Source organism: Lissotriton vulgaris, chromosome 2_1, assembly GCF_964263255.1.
Source record: "Lissotriton vulgaris chromosome 2_1, aLisVul1.2, whole genome shotgun sequence".
In the NCBI taxonomy this organism is placed as follows: Eukaryota; Metazoa; Chordata; class Amphibia; order Caudata; family Salamandridae; genus Lissotriton; species Lissotriton vulgaris.
In genome coordinates, this window is record NC_141687.1 from 1,468,430,178 (window position 1) to 1,468,455,465 (window position 25,288).

General features: G+C 47.0%; 1 pseudogene; it reads left to right on the plus strand.

The window, feature by feature from the left end:
- The first annotated feature begins 1,294 nt into the window (after positions 1 to 1,294).
- Positions 1,295 to 25,288, plus strand: part of LOC147732767 (calcium homeostasis modulator protein 5-like) — a 71,456-nt pseudogene continuing 47,462 nt past the window's right edge.

The window sequence follows — 25,288 nt, forward strand, 5'->3', positions numbered from 1 at the left end:
TGCGAATTGCAATTTGCGATTGGCAATTAAGGAATATGTAGGATTCGCAAAATAATTTGCAAATCCTACATACATAGCGTTTTGCAATTCTCAAATAACGATTCCCAAAAAATCGCTATTTGAGAATCGCAAAACCAAACTTTCATACATATGGCCCTTGGTCATGTTGCAACATGGTCAATCTCAACTGCATTCTATCATGTTATCAGGCTGGACGCTACAAAACTTGCATGCAGGCTATGTGCCTTGGCATTTAATCAACACTACGTCACTGTTTTCAGAATTCAATCTCACTGATAAACAGATCAAACTGGCACAAAGGGGAGCAGACTATACGGTGCTGAGCATTAAAAAACTGGAAAAATTACCATTCACAGTGGCAGAAAAAACAGCTACTGAGTGGATCATACATGGTAAAATTACTCTGCCTGTTACAACTTTCCATTTTCAGTATTGCCTAAAATATATACCAGCAGGCAAATATGAAACGCTGGGTAAAAATACATAAAGACATCATGGGATTTACCTTACACACACACAGTGGGGGCGTTTGGGCGCCACCCCCCTGCTTTCTCGCCCTGCGAGAAGGCAGAAACAAGTGGTAGTTATTGCCGTAATAACTACCATTTGTTTCTGCCTTCTCGCACGGCGAGAAAGCAGAAGTTCCTGGTTGGGGGTGGGCGGAGTTGCTCGAGGACAGGGGGGAGTGGCTTGCCCACTGTTCTTCATACTGACTGCTTGGGCAGCCTGAGGCCGCCCAAATAGACAGCATTAACAATAGTGGGAAAGCCGCTCCCCCCTGCCCTCGAGCAACTCCGCCCACTCTTACTGTTCTCTCTGTATGCTGCAGCATACAGAGAGAAAATGACGCGGGTGGGGCAGCGGCCGCACCAATCAACAACACAGCGGGGGAGGGAGGCTGCCTGCCGCCTTCCCGATGATGTGCACAGGGCTGGAGGAATTCGAAACTAGAACGGCGGGAGTCGTGAGTCTCGGCAGTGACGGTAAGTTTACTTTATTTTTTATATATATTATTTCCATTAAACCCCTCCTGCCTCCCCACCATCCCTTCCGCAGCTCGACCCCCCCCCCCGTAATGCCGGCTGCGACTGCTTTGTACTTATAGTAACCTTGCGCTGTACTGCTTTAAAACCGGAAATACTACTTTGTGTGCGCTATTTCTGCAGCCTCCACGCCTTTGTTTTACCGAAAGTAGTCAGTCAGCAGTCCGGCACGCACTTTCTGTTTTCCTGGTTTCACTTGGAGTTGGTTCACGGTTTCTGCAGCTTCAATCATGGATGGTCTTAAAATGGTGTTTGAATTCGTCGTTGAGAGAAAAATCGCAATTGGTTATGGCATCATGGGGCTGATGACGATTGGGGGCCAACAGATGTTTTCTCTAGTTGCCTTTAAATGTCCATGTAGCCACCAGAATCTCACCTACGGAGCGGTGTTTCTTTTCGTCCCTGCCCTGGTACTGCTCATCACGGGGTACTTCCTGAACAGCAAAACTTGGAAACTCTTAACAGGCTGCTGTCCCAAACCATCAAAAATATTCCCCAGGGGCAACCGCTGCAGGGGCCTTCACATTTTTTGTCAGATTACGTCAACAGCTTTGTTTGCACCGGTGATTTGGCTTACCATGGCGCTGCTCAATGCGACGTTTTATGAGTGCGCCATGAGTGGCTGTCAGGTGGCGAGAAGTTCATGGACAGCATGTGTGCAGGGAAGTCGGGGAAGTGCCCGGATGAACTCCACAGAGTGGTGTACAGGAAAACAACCATGCCCGGGTCTGAAACAGAAGACATTTTGTTGATGCTGCATGCCCAGTCTCAGGTACATAAGACTGCAGCCGCCCCTTTATTTACCAAGATGGGCCAGTGCTTGTTTAGCAAAGGTTCTTTTGAAAAAACACGTGGCCTACCCATTTGTATGTATTGTGATGCAGTGTGTCATGATTTGCAAAACGAGATCAACCAAACACCCTGGTGAATGGGAAATTAATGCAGAGTCGGATTTGCCCATAGGCCAGTCTGGCAGTGCCTGAAGGGGTCTTGTAAATTAGTGTGTGGGCCTATTTTAGGGTCTGGCAGGCCGGTTTTACCATTATTATCTCTGATATTACCACAAATATTGACTGCAGCAAGCTCAGATGTGTGCATTCTCCCATACCTTGGTAAATATGTATACAGTGATTCTTTGGAAGTTCAAAACTGCTCCAATTTGCAAATGTGGGCAACTTTTTAGCTATCTGGCTCCCTAATGGGTCCCACTGCTATTGTGGTGCCCAGGCCTATTTTAAGTCCCTATCTGGCCCTGAATGAATGGCATACTGGCTGATTAAACCTTCCATGTAAACAACTATAGCTAGAGATTAAAAAAATATTAATGCGGCAAGAAAACGTGCTTCGTGTGGTGTGTGCTATGTAAATGGTTACTTTTATGATTGAACTAGTCTTTTTTGGTGCCCAAATCTGCTTAGCCGACTGTAATGCCGTCCCTCCCTCCCCCAATAGTCACCGTCCTTTTGAGCTGGGCCCCGGATCTCGTCGCGCTCAGAAGAGGAAGGCTCTAGCATTTTGTATTTGCAGGACTCGAAGCCCTCTATGGCAAGGTCCTGTAATAAAAGTATTTAGGGTTGAGTTCACTCGCTAAATTGCGTTGCCACCTCTTTCAAATGTCAGCAGCCGCGACTGCACACACAGATGTTGGAGTGGGGGGCGTGAAGTGTTTCTTAGCGGTACAAACTGTGAAAATGCACTAAGCGGTTCTCTCCTATGCCAGGGTTTTAATTTACATGGGGCCTGTGATGGTTCCACTAGAAAATTATCCTGCCACCTGCAAGGTTCACCAGCTGCAATGATTAATCCAATTTTTGGCCAACTTTCGAATGGAAGTCACCTTATGTTGAATGATTACAGATGCTGTGGCATGTTGCCAGGTATTCCGTATCTAGTAAGTTACACCCAGGGTCACTTGCTGTATGCAAGTCTTGTTCCCTCAGATCAAGACAGTCAGGGAGTTGCCTTTATGACCTTCACTGAACATCCATTCTATACGAATTGATACTCTAAGCAGAATGAAAGCCATTCTTTTACAACAAACAGTGCCTCTGACCTCGGCCAAAGAAACCTATGATCTACAAGTCGCAAGGACTTCAGCAGAGATACAAGCCCTTTTGTATACAAACTGCCCTATACATTTCTCAGAAATGTTAGAACGTATCTTAAACATGTCTGATACGAGCGGTATTGTGCATGTATTTAGTAACATGTGTTCAGGACTGTTAGCACCTTTCAAGCAGTCCTCGGAATACTTCTCAACTTCGTGCACTCTGTGTTTGGCGGACTGCCACTACTTCTACTTCTACTATATGGCAAGCCAAATCACCAGCGTCACTCCAAGCACCATAGAGAAAGCTCTACTGGAGATGAAGTGTTGTGAGCGCATCATCCAAATTTTGGGTTTACCTTGTCTACGAGAATTAAATACCACATGGTTTCTGTCATTCAGAACAATCTGGTAAGATTGCATCTTACCTATTCTACGCTGCCTGCTTTGCGGTGAAGAATGCATGCTAGACATCTGTCTAACACTCCCATCAGTCATGCTTACGGTATCGATACTCTGCTGGACCCGGTAACTGCCCATGCTGTGTGTTGTCCCCAGCGGCAACCAATCCTGATGACGGCATTCATTGAGATCTCATAGACGCAAATTGCTACTGCTGAGGTACGAGAGGAAACAACAGGCACACAGGTAACATCCAATACGAACATTGCTGATGCGACCAATGCTGAAGGGGATGCTTTTCATCTATGTGCAGTTAGTCTGCTAAACAACTAACCCAACTTTCAGAGACACTATGTCACCTTGTCAAGAACAACTGTTTTATGTAATCAATACATAAACGCAAAGGTGCACCACACAGTTTTTAAACTGCAATACTAATAATCACAGACGTGGATTATCTTGGTTGTGATTTTCTTTATTCCAAAACGGTGTACAATCAAAACACGGGTTTTCGCAGCCGACGCGTTTCGTCTTCTAGGGACTTCTTCAGGGCGAATTCTTTGGAATCCGGGAAGGAAGCCGTTTTCACGCGGTGCGGAACGAAGAAGGATGGTATAGGGAGCATAGGACTTTATTAAGAGTCACCCTTGCTGGTACAACCGTTTCTCTGACCATCTTCCTCTGAGCTTTAAACTATATAGCAACTATAGAGGAATGACTGTAAACCTCTTGTTAAATATTTGAAGACTACTTTCTTTGGACTACTTTTGCCCACAACATAACATATATGTGGCATCACAGTGTTATTACCTAAGAAATCTCTTTAGACGTTTGTGCTATAAAGAAAGAAAATATCTACCGAGTTAGACGACTATCCATGATCAAAAGAATTCGCCCTGAAGAAGTCCCTAGAGGACGAAACGCGTCGGCTGCGAAAACCCTTGTTTTGATTGTACACCGTTTTGGAATAAAGAAAATCACAACCAAGATAATCCACATCTGTGATTATTAGTATTGCAGTTTAAAAACTGTGTGGTACACCTTTGCGTTTGCGTTTATGTATTGACTACTTGAGTTCTTTGATGAACTAACACTGTGACAGTGGGTGTTAACCAGTGTGCACACACTTCGCCCATACAAACTATTGGGGGCGATTTAAAATTGGGAGTGACTTGGCTTAGGTGCTATAAATTAGGAAGGTTACACTGTCTCTCTTTCTTTTTGAAATTGTTTTATGTAACTTGACATGAAATGGTTTCGGCTTTTTCATCTGTATTTACGAGCTATATCATCATGTGTATATATATATGTATGTTCATTCATTTAGCATTCAATGCCAACTTATGTTTAGAATGAAACATTGCTTTAATATGTACAGCACCTTTGCATTTTTATGCATAGCAACATTTTTTATGCATTTTTTACAATGTATTTTAGACATGTTTTTAGCAATTCATGTGTAGCTATATTTTAGATATGTTTAGAATTTTGTAATGTTGTTCATACGAAACTGGAGTGAGTGTTGTGTGTCAATTTAGATACCGTATATAGGTTTCCAGATTTACGCCCTTATATAGGCACAATTCGCATTGCCCTAATAAAGGCATAAAAATCCTACCCTTATTTAGGCATTATCCATGCTAAGCAAATACAGGCATGGCCACCTACACCCGTCCATCCATGTCACAACGAGTTCTTGGAAAACCAGACTCTTAAGCCTTTAGGACTTCCCCTTGCTTGGATTATTGATTTCTCCAAGAACTCATTTATTATGCATGAACATCTATTCCTTAGGGGTTCATTCATGACTTTCCTCTGCCCGACTTTTATGTCAATACTGGCATTCCTAAATACCTTCAAGGTATAAATATACCTTCACCTGCCATGGCAAACCACGGTTTGGCTGCATACTTGCACGGTACGGCTCGTCACGGCAAGTTCGGAAGGAAGTTGAGTCCCCTCCTGACACACTGACCAGACGCTGCCATCCTCCTTGCAGAGAATCCAGCTCCAGTGTTTCTGACTCCCCTTGCGGGGTGTTAGAGATCAAGACCCGGAAAGAGATTCCAACCTCTCTCATTCTAAGGTATGGAGTAGACTAAAACCTAGAGGGACTTTTGGCAAATCTTGGCAACACCAATCTAAACTATAGCCCAACTAGACTATAGGAAGAAAAACAGCACCTACTTCTTAACTCGTACTACACTTAGGTTAGGTACACTGGGGTAGAACTAGCTAGAAGCACCAGATGAGTATTCACATTTTAGCCTGTGTTATTTATGTATGTATTTTTATGAATATATGTCATATCTACAAACCATGCTATTGCAGTATTATTTTATCTTACTGTTAACGCTGTACGTATTATACTTCGCATTCTGTCTTACGATTGTAGCAGTTCATATCTCTTGCAGGAGAAATAAGACTGTTCAATAAACCCTTTTTTATTGAAACGCTCATCTACATATTTCCGTGTAAACTCAGTAGAAACTAAGCATGCACTATTGACTGAGTGAAACTGTTATCTGTTGTTTCTACGATTCTGAGACTGTTTCTAAGGGAAACAAAGTTGTCATGTTTATGCAGTTGTCAGAAACGAATCCCTTCTTGTTTATTCAAGAAGTTTCTAGTGACCTCTGAGTTAGCTGGCACACACAAGTAATTAAGTTTAATGTACTCGATAGAGGCGTACTGACCCCAGTCCTATGCCAAAACTATAGTGTATATTATTCCAATGCGCAGAGCCTATCAGGGATATAGAAACTACACTACAACATAACATGCAAACGATACCAGCCCTAGGTCTACTGCCATGTGGCTCCCGACCAGTGTATCGGCTTCCCTGTCCACAAAGTGGATTGCAGTTGTGATTTCTCACTCTTCCGACTTTATTCTAACGGCCATCCTTCCTTTCAGCAGTAGCGTTGTCTGGCTCTCGTACGTGAAGATTTTGGTGGTCCTTGGCAATACTGATGGTTTCAGCTGGAGGTGCCAGTATTGTTGGATGCTCATCACGTTGACTGATGCCCCAGTAGCACTGAGGGCTTTGACGTTGGACCCCAAGATCTCCACTATGCACGTAGGCTGATGCCTTCTTGTTTATTGGAGGTCTCTTGTGAACAAGATTAGGAAAGCTTCATCCTCATCGTCTGGTAAGTAGTCTTCTAGCCGGAGTTGATGGCGGGGTAGTGGCTTTGATGTGCTTTGTCACTCCGATTGATCTAGGGATAGGTGACGTATTGTCCTCCTTGGTGCTCTACTTCCTCACATGTTCGGTCCCCTAGGGCCCCCTCTACGGTCGATGGTGAAGTGATTTGGTGTTCTATACTTCAAGCACGTCCGTCCATGTGCTGGGCATTCTTCAAGGGGGTGCTCGTCCCATCTGCAGTATCCACAGTGGGAACCGGACTGGGGATGTGTCGGTATTCTGGGTTTATTTGCCTTGCACCATTTGCTTATGGCGTCCACACGCTCCACCTTCACTGAGGGGTGTCCTTTCTGGTTGTTGAGTTATGTCCATTTCTGTGGCCCTTGTGGCAGATAGGTATGGGACCTGGCTAGAATGAGGATGTCATCCAGGGTGAAGTTGGGCTGCCTCAGGATGAGGCATTTCAGTGTTTTGTTTCTACACACCTGGATCATTTGCGCTCTCAATTTCTTGTGTTGGTCATCCGCGGTACAGGTGCTGGCCAACTTGTGCAGACTTGAGCAGAACATGTCTATGGATTTTCCTTTGCTTTGGCGGGCCTGGCAGAGCTTGAAGCATTTGAAGTCAGGGTTTAACTGCGCGTCAAAATGTTCACTGAGCGCCCTCACGGCTGCGTCATAGTCGGTCACTGCCCCCGTGTTGGGCAAGTGTTCAACCAATTTGTAGATTTTTTTCTCCTACGTAGTGGAGTAGGAGTGACCATTTGATGGCGCCATCCGTCTCTCGTGTTGTGACAAAGTAGGTATTTAGTCTTCCAACCCATGTCCTCCAGTGTGTCAAAGCGGTGGCGGGGCAAGCGAGTTCGCTGAATGGTGGTAGCGCGCCAACCAGCACATGCTGTGGAGCGGGCTGGCCCTGGGGTATCCTTGGCGGAGGCACGGCATTGTTGGCATTATTGACCATTGTTGTGGAGACTTGTGAGTATTACAGTAAGGCAGGTCTCAGATAAGGATGTAATTGTTCAAGTGTACTAAACAGGCTGGATGGCTTCCATTTCTGTAAAGAAGTGGACCCGGGTCAGTATGTTGGGGATAAGCCCAAGGCGACCAGGAGTACCAGACACGCGGTGAGCGTGGTCAAGTGCCAGCGGGAGGCATCTTCATCCCCTCTAATTTCTTGCGCAGGTCTGCCACGAAGGTCATGATGTCCGAGCCCTTAGCCCCAACGGGGTCCCTCCCCTTAGGCGCAAGTTATTGCAGTGGTCCTGGTTTTTTAAGTCCTCCTGCTTGATTTGAAGTTCGATGTGTTGTTCCTCCAAGATGGACAGATGCTGCCAAAGTTGCTCTTGGTCCTCCGTGCGAGCGTCCACTGTCTTTTCAAGGTCATCCACTCTTCCTCTAAGTTCCATGACATCTCTCCTGAGCTCCCTGACGCAAGATTGTGCCTCTGTTTGAAGGGAGCCAATTTCTGATTTAAGTTCTTGCATAAAGGCCATGAAGGATCGGGTGACAAGGTCAGAGTACCCGCCACCGATGATATCCACGACAGGAGTAGATCTTGGTTTATTCCACAGGGCAGTCACAGGGTTGTCCTTCGGGGGTGCAGCAGTGTCCTTCCCAGCCTTTGGTCAAGTCATGACCCCTCAGGATCCCACGTGTTGAGCAGGAGATCAAGGCCAGGGAGCACCACACGAGGCCGGATGGCTCCCCCGTGCAGGTGTTAGGGAGCACCACAGTAGGTGGTAGCTGAATGCTCCCCAGGCAATGGACGAGCAGCAGAGGGCCGATCCTCCAAAGTCCTGGGCCCCCCAAGTTCTCCACCAGCTGCATGGAAGAGTCATGGTCACAGGCTGGGGCAGCGCAGCTCCACAGGACACCAGGGCCAAGGCCAGGCAAGAGCCTAGACCCTGTGTTGTTCTTCTGTGTTTAGTGCGGGCGCAGGCTCGCGAGGTCTATAGGGGGTAGAATTACACCTCCCACATTCAGGGTTATTTTCACACTAAGTGTTGTCTTGTGTGGGTGTGCATATTGTTTCAGTCTTGTCAATTGTGTATTGTTTATTGTTGACTTCAGAATATGTCAGAGAGAGACACATTTGCATATAGCGAGGAACACATCCAGAAATTGATTAGCCTGCCACCGGTTTTCGCTTCTGCCACTTTAAGTCTAACAGCAAAGACACAAAATGAATCTGACAGACTGATCAGGTTACGGAAAAAACAGATCAGGACCGATTTACACGGCCATTTCTTGCTACAACATTTGCGTGCGAGCACAATCCCTTCGGGATTACAAATTAGAAATACACCCATGGTGTTTGTGGACGACCCAGAGTACAAAAAAGGTTTTAGTGGGATAGAAACAAATTGCAGTAGGGACTTAATGGTCCTGACTGTTGAAACAGTGCACAGGATTTCCTTAAAACAGCTGCAAGAAATCTCAGTTCTGGAAACGGAAATTCAAAATAACCAACTGATCTCGGACGCAAAAGGGCTTCTGGAAAAAATAGAGAAGGAAATACTAGAGTTTAAGGACTACTCAGTAACCCAGAAAGAGAACAAATTTGAATTGGACAAAAGATTTTTACACACAACAAAATCAGAGACAGTTCTTTAAGGACAATCAAGGACGTTCAAGGAACAAATTCTTGACTTTCTCAGACACGGCCTCCTCATCAGGTGGAGAGACTGATAAAAACGACACAAGGAGCAATTCGAGTTATAGAGGGAATCAGCACAATCAGCAACAGAACCCCCAGCCTTTTTTAGCCAGAGGCCGCCAGCGAGCAAGAGGCAGGTCACGCTCCAATTACCAACTATGGGAGATGAGGACCAGACGACAGTATTACAGGAGTTAAAACCATCACCACTATTTAACCTGTCAGATCGTGTGCTTACCACCTCAGAAATAGCTGTTCTTGAAAAAGGATTGTCATTTGTCCCCATAAGACCAACGGACTTTGTGACAATGAAATTGGAGGCAACGGAATTTTGCCGCAAAATACACCTTAAAACATTTTTTCTAGACGCACCAGAGACACACAACAAACTTTCGAAAGGACGTTATTGTCAGGTATATCAGCCCTCGACAAGAAGAGACAGTACATAAATTATAACTTATCAAGAGATGAGAAAGACGCCATCAATTCTCTCAAGAATGACAAATCGCTAGTGATCAAACAAGCGGATAAGGGGGGAGCGGTAGTCCTCTGGGACATCAACAAGTATAAAAATGAAGTTAGACGTCAATTAGAGGACCCGACTTGCTATAAAAAAATCAGCAATAACCCCACAAGAGAACTGCAAATAAGCTCTTTGCCATCCTTCAAGAGGGCTATGATCTAGGGATCCTGGGCCCTAAGGAATTTGAGTTTCTCCAAAACAAGAACCCAAGAATACCGGGATTTTACGTCCTTCCGAAGATACACAAGGACGCAAATGACCCACCAGGGCGCCCAATAGTATCAGGGTGCGAATCACTGACAGAACCGGTGGCAAAGTATATAGACTACTTCCTTAAACCATTAATTGAACAAATTCCGGCCCATTTAAAGGACACAACATCTTTCCTGAATGAAATAACATCGGTTCAGTTTGATGAGACCAGCCAATTAATGGTTACAATCAGACCCTCCAGCATTTCGCGATTTCGCGATTTGCAAAATAATCGCGAAATCAGCTGAAGGGTGCGATGGCCGCGATATTTAACATTTTTGCCGCGAAAATGGACTCCGGCTGGCAGCAAAAAAAATGGTGACACCTTATTGGCTGTACGCGCACACGTCACTACGTGGCGCTGTACAGCCGTAATCGCCGCCTCTTTACTCCTGCTGCGCGCCTGTACCGCATTAGGGGATTTAGGTCCATGCGCTTTGGAAGATGAGGCGAGTCTCTGAGAAAGCCGTGTTTGAATTTCGGCTTGAGAAAGTGCTCTTTCTGTTTGTATAAATAAAGCCACATTTCGGAATGATTACGGAGAGCGCAGGGCTCGGTACGTGTAAAATTACAACCCTTCCTCCCCCAGGAAGCCGAGTACTTGAAAGTTCTGTGGGGCAGCAGGGGCTTCTCCTACCTACCCAGCTCCCTGGGTCTCCCCTCGTCCGAGCTTGCTGGAAGAAAACCGTGACCTCAGCACGCGGTTCTTGCCTTCTCTCAAGTTTCATTCATTCGTTCCCACATTTAATCAATGAAAAATAGGAGAGGAACATTTTTTGGGGAAGGCATCTTTCTCGGGCATTTTCTGTTCCGTCGGCATGTTCAGGAATTAAGGGGGGGGGGGGTAGAGCATTGCTGGTCAGTGGTCCCTGGAGCCCTATGCCCCCCATCCAAGCTTGCTGAAGGAAGCCCGTGACTTCAGCAAGCGGTTCTCATCTCCTTCATTCGTTGCCTTGTGAAATGGATCCAAAAAAGAAAGAAGCATTTTGTTGGAAATGTGGTCTTTCTCTGGCATATTCTGTTCGAGCTGCAGCCTCGGGACGGCAGGGGTAAATAAATACAAGATACATTACAATACATGGGAAATAACTGCATGCAACTAGACATAGTGTTTGCAAAGTGACCAGTGTTTTCTGTCCCATGCAAAGACATTAGCGCCACTTCACAGAGTGGGCCAGTTAATAGCGCTGTCATTTTAAACTCTTTCCTGTAACAGCATTGTTGTTGGAAGAGAGGGTGAGGACATGATGTCTCCATGGTCCGAGGTGTCCCTGACGTCTTCATGGTCAGTGCTCAGTGGGTCTCCATGGTCAGGGGCGTCTCTGGGGTCTTCCTGTGCTTGACTGAGCCTATGATCCTGGAATGTTACCGCAAAGGAGAATATAGCAAATAAACTCTAATACCGTTAATAATGCCTATTGCATAGTTAAATACTCTGCTAAATTAGTTTGCATAGATTTAAGGCTAAAAAGGAATGATTAACAGTAAAATAAAGTGCCGCAATAATGCCGCTAAATTTTCATTTTTGTGCCGCTAAATTTCCATTTGTGTGCCGCTAAATTTGCAAATCTATGCCGCTATATCCTGGGGGGTCTGTACAATGGACGTGGTCTCCTTGTATACCCAAATCCCCCAGGAACAGGCATTAGAGACCTTAACATTTTTCTTGGATCAAAGAGAACAACCTACCAGAATACCTACAAGCTTCATATTGAGACTCGCTAAGATTGCCCTTCAAAATAATTATTTTCAGTTTGACACCGAATTCTTTTTTCAAACCAAGGGGGTGGCCATGGGCTGCCCCTTTGCACCGGAGCTAGCTGTATTATTTATGGGTCTGTATGAAATAAAAAGTATTTACTACAACAATCCATTTGCTGAATTCATTACAAAATACATCAGATACATCGATGATGTTTTCCTTATCTGGTCAGGGACCGAAGAGAGACTAAATGACTTTGTGACATGGCTCAACATGAGGACCGAAGACATCAAATTCAGCCACACTGCATCTAATAAAAAGATAACATTTTTAGATGTAGAGGTGTATGCAACGGAAGGTGCTTTGGGCACACCATTATTTCTGAAATCCACGGATAGGAACAAAGCCCTCCATTATTCAAGCCACCACCCGAGAAGCCTCAAGCAAAACTTGCCCTTTAGTCAATTCCTAAGAATTCGATGAAATTGTTCCAACAAAGACGAATATTTTAAACATGCGAACGGTTTGACGGAACGGCTAAGTGAAAGAGGCTACCCAAAAAAACTATTAAAACATGCAATGCAAAGATCGTGGTGGGTTCCTCGCGAAACTTTGTTACAAAAGAAGGAACGACCTGACCTAAAGAGGATTGTGTGTGTGACTACGTTTGGCCCTAGCTCACACCAACTGCGGAAGATGGTAACACCGAACTGGCATCTGGTAAAAAATCTACATGGCAACTTTCATGAACCGCCATTGTTCGCATTTAAAAAAGAAAAAAGTGTGGCGAACCACATTGTGCGGGCAACCTTACCCCATGAAATCAAACCCACATTAAGAGGAATGCTGGGGTTACCCGCAATAACGGGGCATCATAAATGTGGGAATTGTACATGCTGCGCCCAAACGGAGAAAGGTGAAGTATTCAGTTTTGATGAAATGCACTGGAAACACGACAAATTTACAAATTGTCAAACAAGAAATGTGATTTATGGAATCATGTGCCCGTGTCCCAAATTATACATTGGGAAAACCACACAGGAGGTACGCCAGCGGATCACGCAGCATAAATCCCGAATAAGAAGAGAGGTGCCGAATGCACTATTGGTCCAACATTGGAAGTTAAAACAACACAAAGAGGAGGATTTACGCTGGACTATTATCTCAAAAATTGAACAGGACCCCCGAGGTGGGGATATGGAGTTGAGGTTGGGACAGCGTGAGGCATTACTGATTATGAAGTACAATACCGCCGTCAATGGCCTGAATGAGATTTCTGAGATTTTTAAAGGGATTCCCTGAGAAAGGGTACCTGTCAAAGGAGGCATCGAATATTACTGGCAAGCTGCAAACTTTTCGTTGTAAATGGGGGGTTGAATAGTACACCCCACGATGATTGATCGTGAACTGGTGGTGTCATCAGGAAAACCAGGGAGCCCTAGGGCCCTTAACCTTCTCCCAACGTTTGCATATGAAAATAAACCGATGGATGTTGAGAGGCACTCCCATTGTTAGGTATGCACATTCGGTCTGCACACGCTACGCGTGGACACTTGACCATCAGTTGGTACCGTGCCAGGGGGAATGATGAGTAGCTAGGCCTGGTGAGTTTTTATATATTTCCCAGAATAGCAGAGTGCATTATGCGGGACAAAATGGATATCGAGGCGTCCTGTTTGTATCAAGGATAAGACCGGTCTGTGGTCTGTGAGTCTACATTTGTGGCTGTGGCCATCAATAAAGCTCGAGATAGTAAGAACAGTGAGACATTCATTTAAGACGGGAGGCTTGTCTGGTACGAGAACTGCGTGTTAATGTTCATCTTTTCGCCCTTTAATAAAGTTCTACAAAGGTGAGAAGGCGCTGGCACTTTAAGGAATACCCGATCACGTGATCGGAAGTACGTGTCAAAAACATTGAAGCCGGTAGTGCTCGGCAAACTAATGGACGATTCTTTCACGGAGAAACGTGGCAGATATAATTGTAAGTTAAGACGAGGAAGGAAGTATACTTCAGGCAAAGAGATTACCCCTCCCTGCAAGTTCTTTAATGCATTTCCTGCTCTTTTCGTAGTACGCTTAGGAAGTCATCACCCCGACCATGGGCGTAGGAAGTGTGGGGGACGCGGGGGACATATCCCCCCCAGATTTTGGAGTGGGGGGGACACGGGGGACAAGGGTGGGGGGGGACGAGGGGACAAAAGAATTTCCCCTCTCTCTCCTGTCTGTGGCAGGGCCATTAGCGCGGGAAAGCGCTACCTAATGGCCCTGCACTTGACCTGCCTGGAGTCAAAGAGGCCACCCGGCCTCTGCCCTTTGTTATGCTGCAGGAAGGCTAGGCGTTTGTTATGCTGCAGGACGGCTCGGCTGCGTTCTGTGAAGGGCAGAGAAGGTCTGTCTCGCTCCTGCTTAAGTTCTGATTTCAAGAGCTCTCATGTACTCTCTCTTGCATCACCTTTTCTTTATTTGTTTCTCTGTGAAATGGATCAAAAATGGGTGGACACTGGCTGGATATTTCCACATTTACTGACCGTTTTATAATTCCAAAGAAAAACCTCGGGACGGAGAGAAAAAAAATGAAATACCTAAATTAAGCAATACAGAGTGGTCAGCAGACAGGCCAGATTGTTATTTACATCCACACGTATTAGAACCACTTTACAGAGTTTGCCAGTGAAAGCGCTTTCTTTTTTACTTCTTTCTTTGAACAACATTGTTTTCCCATGGTGGGGAAGTGAACCATTCCTAAAGGGACTGCAATACCTGGTTGATGGGTGAAGTGGAAATGTTTAATACAATCGTTTTCAACTGTTTTAATTATTTTAGCATATAAAATGTGTACTGCGGCTCTGTGTTCGGGGATGTGATTTTTTTTTAAACCAAACTGCTCACATTTTGAAAGGATATAAGCAATGGACATTGAAACGGGTCCCTTCCTGGTCCTGTAGACGTGTCCTGAATTTTTCAGGAAAAATCACTTAAATTTCTGAATAATGAGTTTAAAACTGTTAAGGTAACCATGTTGTTCCTGAATACATTTCACATGATTTGCCTATTCTTGCATTCCTTTTGAGTGTTTGCTTTTTTCAGGGTGTCCTTAATTTTTTTTCAGGCAGCATTTTACTGTTGTTTAGTGCATAATTTGAATTTAGTTGCAGCACAATTGAGTTGTAGCTGGAGGCACTGCAAGTTTCTCTCAATGGGGCACTATGGTGTTCAGTGTGGGAGAGGATGAGGCACTCTGGCTAGAGATGCTGATTTTGGAACTGGCGCACCATTATCAGCCTTCATGACCAGTCCACCAGACCGCACTCCTGACCGAGCTCATTCCGATGCTACACCTTAGAAGGACCGATAGACCTTAGAAGCCCTGGTGTCTTAGCACCCGCAGGTGGACCCTAACGGTGGCAAGTGGGAGTTAACCTTGAAGGCCTATCCACCACAATCCATACTGCAGTTCACCTCCAGTCTTGCGAGCAGGCATACGAAGAAGCACACCCTAGATTGACAGTGACTGTCACTGAGGTCACAAGATCCTTGAGGCCAATCCACCGCATCCATTGGTACCTCCATTGGCCTTTTTCAGCAGTAGTGGTGCAACTTACCAGAGGTTGGCAATGTAGGATTTGCATGCACACCAAACTTAGGGGGAGAGGATGTGGCACTCTGGCCAGAGATGCTGATTTTGGAACTGGCGCACCATTATCAGCCTTCATGACCAGTCCACCAGACCGCACTCCTGACCGAGCTCATTCCGATGCTACACCTTAGAAGGACCGATAGACCTTAGAAGCCCTGGTGTCTTAGCACCCGCAGGTGGACCCTAACGGTGGCAAGTGGGAGTTAACCTTGAAGGCCTATCCACCACAATCCATACTGCAGTTCACCTCCAGTCTTGCGAGAAGCAATACAAAGAAGCACACCCTAGATTGACAGTGACTGTCACTGAGGTCACAAGATCCTTGAGGCCAGTCCACCGCATCCATTGGTACCTCCATTGGCCTTTTTCAGCAGTAGTGGTGCAACTTACCAGGGGTTGGCAATGTAGGATTTGCATGCACACCAAACTTAGGGGGTGATTATAATGGAGGTGGAACCGCCACATCACCCCGTCAGTGGTGGTCCCACTGCCATCGGTGACTGCATCTACGCCAACCATATTACAATGGCAGTGGTTCCCTGGTGGTTGGAAAGACCAACCGCCACGCACCCGACTGGCTCCTTGAGCCCGCTAGTGCGGCGGAGGGGCTCGTGGTTCCTACAATGCTGGTGGTACCTACCAGGTACCACAGTAAGGATTATGATACCCCTTACCCACCAGCCTATCCATGGCAGTTCACTCACCATGAAATTTTGGTGGAAAGGGACATTGGAGGCCCATAGCGGGCCCCTTTCCCCAGCCCCCAGACATGGGACCTGGGGAGCATCTAAGAAGCCCCCCTACATATCACTGCACCATGTGGCAGGCACCGCATTGTGCCTGCCACGTAGTGCAGTAATATATATAACATGTCAGTTTTTACATTGCGGCAGATGATGCAGCCAGCAGCACCTGCTGCAATGTAAAAGATAGGCACGGCGAACGCCATAGTGGCGGTCGCATTGTAATGCCTATCGTAGGGCCGCCACCTTGAAGGCCAGCGGTCCCATTCCCCGATTCAATGGCGGACGGACTGAAGTCCGCCTGCCTTCGTAATCAGCCCCTAAGTTTGCAAACTTCATGGTCTCTGCTTCATGCACAAACACTTTTAACATGTGCAGACTTCTTTCGGGCCACTGGAGTTATGCAGCAATGGAGGCCAAAATTATGTTGCAGTGTTGACTAAATGATGCAACAATAAAAAGGCTGCAGTGTGATGCAGTGCATTTTATGATACTTTATTATTTTAACATATTTATACATCCTAACAGCCTCTGCAAAGCTTTTGCCTCATTAGTACCTATGTAACATACAAATGCAGAAGAGGGAAAGGAGAGTAGTCAACCTTTGCAAAGGGCTCTGCACTTCACAGAAAAAAGTCACATTTCTTTTAGTAATTTTTGATCTGTTTGAGCTACAAAATTGTTTTGGGTCAAATTGTTAGATTATGCAGCAGATGATGTATTATGTGGCAAATATGATACAGACATAGTTAAGTTGAAAACGTTTTTTCCACTTAAAGTTCCCCAAACCCAAAAGTCGAGTTTGGGCACAATTTGCATTTTAAAAAAAGCCCTACAACACAAGGCTACTTTTAAACTGACCTCAGGCTTCAGCAGTGCACACATGCAAACGCAGAAAGGGCTGCTGGCCTCTAAACTGCCATGCCCTATTATATTCTAGGGACTTAAAGGTAGTTCTAATCTCCCTGCCCTATTATGAACTAGGGCCTTATAGGAGAGGTCATGCCAATCATAGGGATACCCTAATCCATAGTGCACCCTAGTGTACGTAGGTGTTTTACAGTATCTTTAAGTGTCTCTTTCAGAATAGCACTGGCCCTGTGCCTGTTCAGGCAGAGGCCAGGGTCAGTCAGAGTCAGGTACCACCAGTACCAGTCAGCAAAACGTTGGGGAGGGCAGAGGATGGCTTTGCAACACTAAAGAAGCACAAACTCAGAATTTAAAACATAACACCATGGTTGGGGGGTTCTCTTTAATAATCAGAATTGATTTCTATCCTAATGGACCCATTTTCCAACTTTAGGATAAGGAAAGACTGGGGAAAAATCTTAATGTTCTAATCTATACCTTGAAGTTTTCATGCAGCTCTTTGATTACGGTTAATAGCTCACTGTTTAATGTTAGGATTTTAACTTATAAACTGCAAATACCAAAAAAAATCTCTCAGGCAAAAGCAGTAACTCACTGACCAATTTACATGATATGCAATTTGTGATCTGCGTGCTACACATTCTTTGCAGCAGGCATATTAACCCACTGTGTCTACCTTACCAAGAGTCAAAACTTCCACTAGACAAACCTCCGATCTCTCTCAATAAAGAACATTAATCACCAAAGTTATCTTCACATTTTTATTGCTGGCTGAAAATTGCTGGAGACCAGGAATGCAGCAGCAGGTACTTTTAAAATCATAATGCACTTGCAAACACGACGCCCACACCCTAAGTCAGCGACCTATGTTTGCTTGGTGCAGCAAGATTCATATACATGGTTCTTTAACATTTGGTCTGATTACTATATGAATGTAAATAACAATAAAGCATACATGAAAACTGTGACAACATGCCTGCTTTTCTCAATATTTCACTTCGAAAGTATGCGATTGTATTTGTTTAACGGGCAGTGATTTGTATAGGGTCACTGGAAAGTCAACAAGGTTGTCCCTCTCCCCCCCAGAATTTTAGTGTCTTCTACGCCCCTGACCCCGACGATTATTGAACCCGGCATGGAGACAACAAACTGGACACCGGATAAGCCCAATACACGGGAGTATTACCCATGTCTACAGACTTTAGCATACATCGTTAGGAGTTTGGTATTAAATCTTGCCGCATATTCGTTTTTTAGGCATACCGAACCGCTTTCAGCCTCATCTAAGGTCAGTGCAGCTACGAGCAAGTTCAAACATAAGTCTTGCCATCCCCGTCAATGCCTGAATCATTCTTATTGTCTTTTCAGTCAGAGCTCAACACTATACATCGTGACTAAGGCGAGTGCCTCACATCGTATCTGAGTTACAGTTGAGCTATTTTGCAAACATGAGGATTGCCATAGTAAATGTCTCTATGTAACTGTGTTTCATGTCTAGAAATCTGTGACTACACCATATGACCCCCCATGGGACACCCATTCTACTAGAATTAAGGTAGGCGGAAGTGAGCCGGCTGGTGGCTGTTTGTTGTTTGATTATAAAACAGTTTGACGAATAGGTGACTTAATTTGGCACTGTTGTCTTCTGTCTTTTTGTAGAATTGTTTGGTCCTGAGGAGAACCCTGCAATTAGGGGGTTCGAAAAGCGTCGACCCTTACCTGGCCCTGTGTCAATGATAAGGATTAGAAGGACTATTTTGAATATTGTAATGCAACATGGTCCCACTGTGATTTCAACCAGGATTCATAAATTGTTCATTCGATTTGTACTGTTGGCTAAGGGCCACACTTTTTATGTTGTATGTCTGTTTTTGTTTGACTGAAGGATAAATGCTGGGCAAAGTTTGGAGTGGATGAGTTGTAAATAGGTATAGTGAGTGTTGATTATTGTTTTTCATTGTATTTTATTGTAGATTCTGTATATGCACAAAAATTGTTTCTTAAAAGAAAAAAAAGTCAAAAATAATTTGACCAATGAGAAAAATACAAAATAAACTAGTGACATTATAATAAACAGACCAGTATATGTTGTATTCATATAGGTGGTAAGAAATTTTTTAGAGTAAAGTCCAGTATTGGCATTTGTGTTGTTTATTACAGGCAAGTGGTGAGAGCAGGGGCCCCCGCAGGATCACACAGGAGTGGGCCACATGCACCATCCGAGGGCAGGGCCAGGAAGGAAGGGTGACAACGCAGGGCCCAGCTGCAGCGTGTGTTGCAGTCCTAGGGTGCACCGATCCAAAAACCATCGTCACACTCCTCAATTCAAGGAGTGGCGCCTCAGAGACCCCAGGGGATAAGAGGGTGGTACAGTCCATCTAGTGGCCTGAGGCTCGATACCCGGTGTTGCGCCAGCAGGCCAAGGTGTCAAAAGGCGCTGCAACTGGGGGGGCGATACATCTGCTATGAGGTAGAGCTGCACTCCCAGGCCACCAAGCCCTCAACCCAGTGCCCTGAGTGACGCGTAGGGCTCACCAATGCTCAGGAGGGTGTGGTGTTAAGGGGGCCTCTTCTCAGGAGCCCTCCAGGGCCCAGAAGGGACCCACATGGCAGCCGTAGGCACCCGTCTCAGGCTCTCCCCCCAGGTTCTGCAAGCACTGCCTCACCTTCAGCCAGAAGGGCACACCCGGCAGGCAGGGAATGCCCGGTCAACAATGGCCAATGCTCGATGTCCATGGGCCTCCAGCGGGGTCACTACGATGCAGCGAGAAGTCAGGTCGGGCACCCCAGTAGGCCTCCACAACCACGCGGGGGGCCCAAAATGATGACACAGGCTGTTGCTGCAGGTCAGCGCGCCCTTGATGCCCTAGTGCTGGGAGGCCCGGGCTTCGAGGCCACTGCCCCAGACTCCCGGAAGGGATAGAGGGCCCCCAGAGTAACGACGGGGAGACATGGCAGGCCCTCGCCGGGCAAAAGCTCCTCAGAGCCCGGGAATGCACAAGATGGTGGCTTTGATGGCTCTGTCCGGAGTCCGGCCCTGCGTAGGCTGGAGCGCCGCAGCCTGCCGTCCAAAGCTGCAGGTGGCTTCAGGGACCCTCCGGGGCCCAGCTGTAGATGCGGCATCCCCAGGGAGCAGTGGATGGCCCGGCCAGGACCCAGCTGTTCACGCCCGTGACCCACACCAAAAAGGCCCAAGATGGTGGCCTAGAGAGCCGCTGCAGATGAGTGCACCCTCCGTGCATCAGCGTTGGGGGCCCGGGCCTCCGGATCACCACCGCGGACGCCAGGAGCTCCGGCAGGATGCACAGGAGTAGTGGCAGGAGAGCGATGCAGGTACCTACTGGGCAGGGAAGCGCCAAGGCCCGGAGAACACAAGATGGTGTCTGCACACGCCCGGGCAGGGGTCCACTTCTATGTGGCCGCACACATCGCAGCCAGCAGCTCAAGGGTAAGCGCAAAGCCACCAAAAGCTGCCTGACCCTTCTACTGTCCAGACGCTCCAGGCAGTGTCACCAGCGAGACACCAACGCCGCTTTACAAACGTATAAAAGCAGTGGCTGTCCGGAGCCTCTAAGGCATGCGTCTCACTCCATGAGCAGTGAGACCATGACCCCAGTTCTCCTTTTTAAAGTGGGCCAATCCTTACATTACATAGGTGGGTGCTATTTGTGCTTCTTTATTTTCTACTTACATATGATATTGGGAACTATGTCATTGATTTTGTTTTCCTTTTTATAGATAAGAGCCACTAATCTCACTCAGACAGTTTTGTTACCCAGCAGAAGAGGGGAATTGCCTTTGTAGTTACACCACACAGCTATATCATTGTTATAACTTAGTGGTCATAACTTTTCAAATACTCATATGCTCTATTCACTTTTTCCCATGTAGGAGATCACTGTTTTCTCTCTTTACTTTTTCCCCTTTTCTCCTGATTTATCATTGGTGCTTTGATGAGGTTGGGCACAGTGGATGAATTGGTGAAGTTGGGACCTCCTTGTCTTGCATGTCATTCCTGCGAATACATAGGTTAGAGGTTTTTGACAGTTAGAATGAACTATGATTTCAATATATTTTATGTATGCTTAACTAGAACATCATTGATAGATTTGATTCTCTCTGACTAAATCTATTCTATTCACTGAAAGAACGCTGAGCGCAGCTTTAGCTCCTGTAAGAAGATCCTCTTGAGAACTTTAATCCATATGACTATTCTATAGCAACAATGTTTATTATACATTGGCGTGAATGTTTACCATGGGAATCAGGAGAAGAAGCAGCAGAAGTTTACACCATCGCATGAGCGGTTTTCATTGGATGAATGCGAACAATTATTACATTTCACTACATTATTGTGTGCTTTTATATTAATGACTGTTCCTAGGGAGTTGTTTTATAAACAAATAAAAAATTATTGAAGATATTATTATTAGGATTCCCATTTTTCCAGAATTACTCTGCTATCCTCCTCATTGCAGACAGCTATTGCTAAAGTTGACTTTATTTATTTTTTCCTTCCTCTGATCAATGATACAGCAACAATCAATCTCCTATCATTGATATTCTGATGGTAGTTGCTGCAACTGTGGGGAACTTGGATGCGTTTCCAGAACAACTCATTATGGAAAGTTCTCTCTCTATGCACCAGCATCCTGCTCTTTTCCATAAAGGGACTCTTCATGAGCTTCTCTAAGTAGTGTAGATTAGACTTTTAAATAGTTAGTGACTACTTTATGGGTCACTATGTATTTTATTTATTTATTTATAAAGTTTTATATAGCGCAAACCAGATCCCAAGGGATATCAGAGCGCTTTACAAATTGTCGCTAATCAATCTTTTCTTCGACATTTCTGTAAACCTGACTAATCTGCATAACATAACAAGATCATACCAATCCTTAAGAGAAATAAAGGTTTTGAAAACTTTTCCAATATCTCATCATGACTGAACATTAAGGATCAGGCAGAAGCTGATATTGCATACATTTTGTTCTAGTTCTAGCTCCATTCGAAATACTGTGGCAAAGGTTTATTGACCTTTCAAGCACCATGAGAATTTCCAAACTGATAAAATCTGTAAGTTGGGGTGTTTAGTCTTCAATACCATTTGACAAAATCCTTTAGGCACTAACATTTTCTTGTAGCAGAGGAGATAGTTTACACTCTGAATGGAGCATTAAAATAGTACTCAAGGGGGCGTGGCCAAGATGGCGGCGTGAGCGGTTGTGATTTCCCGAGCTCCCGCCGTCGGCCATTCTTAGCACGGGCTTATCGCTTTCTGGAACCCTTCATCAGCCTCGTTTGCGGGCCGCCTGAAGTCCCTTACTGCCCCTGGTGCTGGCGATGGTTGGAGGAGGGCATAGCGGGCTGGTCTGCTGAGATCGACGACGCGGCCTGCTCATCTGGCCACCACCACGGAGGTACGAAGGGGCATGGGCGGAGCCTGGCCCGGAGACTGCCGAGCCTAGGGGTGCCTGCCCCGGAGGAGCTTGACCCGAGGTGCGGTGTTGGTGGCGAGCGACGCGGGAGTGGCGGTGGGTCCGGCCCGCGTGAGTGCTGCGCGAGGCTCCGGAGGTGGGACCTCATGGGAGATGCTGCGGACCCACCGACGGCGGTGAGATCCGACCCACGTAGGCCCCGCACAAGGCCCAGCTGCGGCAGTGACAGGGGCTGCTGCCGACCGGCCGCCATTTCCTGATATCCCACCGGTGGCATGTAAGGGGAGCGGAGCGGAGGCCCAGTGGTCCTGGAGGCGGTCCTGACGGAGGTGGTTGGTGACCAGAGCCCTAACTGAAGAGTGGTGGTGAGGCCCGGTGAGTAGGCCCGGCAGGCAGCCTGTGTCTAAGGCTGCTCGCGGCCTATGGAGCACTTTGGTAGTTTGGGGATCGGCTGCGGGGACTGGTGGTGTATGGCCCACCCCACGCTTGAGGAAGTGGCCTGCAGGGCTCCTTGTGGTCGGTCGAGAGGGACAGAGGAGCCGCTTTGCACCCCTATGCCCCTTACTTGGATTGTTTGCGCGCTTCGCATGGGCCGGGAGACCTGGGAATTGCTGGAGCCCACAACGGGAGCGGATTGCGTTTGGTGGAGGCTGCGCTTGGTTGGCGCATGAGGTCGGCTGCTCCGGTGGGCCTTGCAGGAGAGGAACTGAGTGCTGTGGGCAGCCTTGGAGCCAGGCTGCCGACCTTGGACATGCGGTACAAGCAGAGTGAACGGGCCCTCGGTACTGGGGAGCCCCGGTGGCAGTGTAGGGCCACATCCTTCAGTTTGGAACTGGGACTTTTGGGACAAGCGGACTGCACTGGAGGCGGACCCCTGGTTGCGGAAGGGTGCTAGAGGAGCTCGGTCGGTGGCAAGAGAGTACAGCAGGACCGGGACGGCTTAGCTGGCAGTAGGCGCAATGGACGTGAGCTCTCAAGTGGATGCGGTGCCAGGCCAGGTAGGCGAGGACTGGGGGTTCGGTAGACACCCTCCTGGGTCCGGCTGGGGGCCCGTTAGTTCGTTTATTGGTTAAGCATCCTGAGAGTCGGTGGGAATGGCTTGCCCTGCGGAGACAACCTCCGGTGTCATATCTTTTGGGTAGGGAAGGATTGACGGGCTGCACTTGGAAATCGTAGCCCGTTCGGCGTAGGAACGGGCCCATTGCATTGCCCGGAGCCCGGGGAGGGGCAGACGCGGGCAATGTTCGCGGCCAGAGGACGGAGGGATAAAACCATCAAGGACATGTTCTCTAAAGTACCGGCAGAGAAGCAGACTGACCCTGTGGCAATGGCTGCCGGTCCGCCCACCTCAGGCCAGTCGGACGGTTCAGAGCCTATCACTAAAGCCTTTCTCCCTATTTAATACCCTACGAGATGACATCCACACTTGGAAGCGGGAACTCAAGGAGGAGATTAAGGAGGTCGTACGGGACACAGATGCCATAGGGAAACGAATGGCGGTTCTGGAGGGCAAGTGTGAAGGCCGGGATGCGGAAGTGGAGGCACTGCAGCAGGAAATCATTTGTATACATGACCAGCAAGTGGAACTTCAGACACACTTGGAGGATTTAGAAAATCGTTCCCGACGTCAAAATATCAGGATTAGATGCGTGAAAGTGACCAAGGACACTAAAGATCTTTTTCGTTTTGCTAGAGACCTGTTTAATCACATATTGGGGTGCCCCTCTAACGCGGAGCTGCGTATCGATAGGGCACATCGGGTGGGCCCCTGCGCTCGGCTTCCGCCCCACCTCCTGATATATTAGTTTGTGTACAAGACTTCCGCACAAAGGAGGAGATCCTTCAAAAGGCATGTCAATTGAACGCTCTTACCTTTGGGGACCCCTCACCGATTCTGTTTCAGGACTTGTCTGCCCTCACTCTGCAGAAGCACAGGACCTTTAAGCCAGTTACAGCCCTACTGCAGCAACGCAATATTCCCTATAGCTGGGGTCACCCCTTTCGGCTAGTGTGTAAATGGGACAATAAAGTTTACCAGCTGAGGTCCCTGACGGAGGCGTGCAGTCTTCTGGGCATTGACATGCCGACTGAGGACAAGGAGGAGCCTAACCGAGCGGCATACGGGGATGACTCCAGACCGCAATGGCGACAGCAGCGGAGGACGAGACGGGCGAGACGGCCCCTGCGTATTGATTGAGGAGGGCCAGTGGGCCGCAGTGGAAACTGCGGCGACAGAGCTGGCTTCGCCTCAATGTGGCTGAATCTTCAGATTGCATAGCCTATAATGTATACATTTCTTTTCTGCCAATGGCCGGCGGTGGGAGGGGGTATGGTGGAATTGCTCGAGTTACCCATATTGTTGTGTTGCCACACATCTGCAGATGATGGACACACTGTTCGGAAATAATGCTTTTCTCTTTTTTGGGGGTTTGGTGGAACAGGGAGGGAAGGGGGGGGGTTCAACGGTCCTTAGTCCATCAGGTTTTTGACTACCCAAGCCCGCTGCAGGGGGGATTGGATGCAGGAGGGGATGTGGGGCCTCTCATCGGTTAGTATGCTTCACTGGATACCCAATATATAGTGACTAGATGCCAGCAGCGAAATTGAAAATACTCACACTTAATGTGAGGGGACTGAATAATCCAGTCAAGCGTAGGGCTGTGCTACTCTACTTGGAACAAACTCATGCTGACATTTGCCTCCTGCAGGAGACGCATCTCTTACAGCGAGATTGCCAGCGTCTTTGGTCTAGAAAGTTTCCCCTACAGCTTTTCTCCTGCTTATCTGTAGATTTTCTTTAGG